The sequence below is a fragment of the Salvelinus sp. IW2-2015 genome, linkage group LG36 (genome assembly GCF_002910315.2).
Source record: "Salvelinus sp. IW2-2015 linkage group LG36, ASM291031v2, whole genome shotgun sequence".
NCBI classification, from domain to species: Eukaryota; Metazoa; Chordata; class Actinopteri; order Salmoniformes; family Salmonidae; genus Salvelinus; species Salvelinus sp. IW2-2015.
The window spans coordinates 40,973,954-40,976,173 of record NC_036875.1 but is presented as its reverse complement, the minus strand read 5'-3'; positions in this window follow the sequence as shown (position 1 = coordinate 40,976,173).

Sequence of the window (2,220 nt, the reverse complement as noted above, 5' to 3'; positions counted from 1 at the left end):
ACCCTGAAGGAGAAGGGACACAGCAAGGACCACCACACAGCGCCCTGAAGGGAACGGCATGAGGACACCATATAGGCCTGAAGGACGAAGAAGAACAGCCTGCAGGCGCCCATACCACCAAACTGTGTGGTGTCCTCGCTGTTCTTCTCCTTCAGGGCCTGTGTGGTGTCCTCGCTGTTCTTCTGCTCCTTCAGGGCCTGTGCGGTGTCCTCGCTTTTCTTCTGCTCCTTCAGGGCCTGTGCGGTGTCCTCGCTTTTCTTCTGCTCCTTCAGGGCCTGTGCGGTGTCCTCGCTTCTAAAAGCTCTCTTCTCATCTCCTCCTTGATCTCCTTTACTTTTCTCACCGTCACTGTCTTCATTTCAGAGAGTTCATCTCTTATTTCCTTTCTTTTTCTCTGGAGGCCTCTGACTTTTGCTGTCAGGTTTTCTATCAACCTGGCAGAGTTGTTCACGCAGCTGCTCCATCTCTACATCAGTGCTGGTGGAGGGCTATTTGATCAAGAAGGAGAGTGATGGAGTGCTGCATCAGATGACCTGGCCTCCACAATCACCCTCAACCCAATTGAGATGGTTGGCTTAGGATGAGTTGGACTGCAGAGTGAAGGAATAGCAGCCAACAAGTGCTCAGCATATGTGGGAACTCCTTCAAGACTGTTGGAAAACCATTCCAGGTGACTACCTCATGAAGCTGGTTGAGAGAATGTCAAGAGTATGCAAAGCTGTCATAAAGGCAAAGGGTGGTTACTTTGAATAATCTCAAATATAAAATATATTTTGATTTGTTTAACACTTTTTTGGTTACTACATGATTCCATATGTGTTATTATATAGTTTTGAAGTCTATTATTCTACAATGTAAAATAAATACAACTCTTTAATGAGTAGGTGTGTCCAAACTTTTGACTGTACCGTATATATAGTCTCATATCATAGAATACTTATGTAAATAAGGTATTTCGTTTTTTTATTTTTAATAAATTTGCACAATTTTCTAAAAACCTGTTTTCGCTTTGTCATTATGTGATATTTTGTGTAGATTGCTGAGGATTTTAATGTAATAAATTTTAGAGTAAGGCTGTAACGTAACAAAATGTGGAAAAAGTCAAGGGGTCTGAATACTTTCCGAAGGCACTACATTATGTTTCATCAGCTGATCAAAAGACTCTGGGAGAGGAATTTGCTTGCTTGGTGGGCATATTATGCATGAAGTCACAGCCTTAACTAGCATTGATGAACTGTTTGCTTACGCAGTAATAATTAACTTCCATTACATTACGTTGTGTGATTACTTTCTTAATTGCCTGAATTATGCATCAATGTAATATCTATTAACTAGCCTCAGACATTAGACCCATTTCAGGTGGTTTCCTGGCTTTAATTAAACACACTAGAATAAATGAAACATTGTAGGATGGATGTCTTGCAGTGATTTCCTGGGTGCTTAAATATGCTATTTAGTATAAATGCATGTACAATTCACTTTCTCCTCTAGAACGAAACCACAATATGCCAATTACCGTATGCAAGTTGCTTAGCCGTGGCTTTTCCAGAATCTACATTAATACGTTGGTTGAGTGGGACTCATTCTTGCATTATGCGAATACATTACCATGTCATTTTTGGGGGGTTTTAAATGTTCAGATCTGAACAAGAATCTACCGCCAAAGAAGGATTATAATGAACAGAACTGGTTCTTGTTTTGACCATGTTATTCTGTTCTGTTTCAGGACTGGGGAGCTGTAACAAAGGACATAAGAGGACCATTGCAGCCAATGTGTACAGTATAATATTATATCCAAAACTGACACAAGTGAGGGAGATACGACACTAGGTTCATTGTCTGTTTCAAACTGACCATCTTGATTTTATGAAGGGATTAGTTATTATACCAGATTATAATGGGGTTAGTTATTATACCAGATTATTAAGGGGTTAATTATTATATCACATTATAAAGGGATTAGTTATTATACCAGATTATAATGGGGTTAGTTATTATACCAGATTATTAAGGGGTTAATTATTATACCACATTATAAAGGGGTTAGTTATTATACCAGATTATAAAGGAATTCGTTATTTTACCAGATTATGAAGTGATTAGTTATTATACCAGATTATAAAGAGCTAAACAACCAGTCTGGTGGATTTTGCAGTGAGTTTAGATCAGTTAGGCTAACACCAGTCTGGTGGATTTGCATGAGTTTTAATCAGTTTAGGC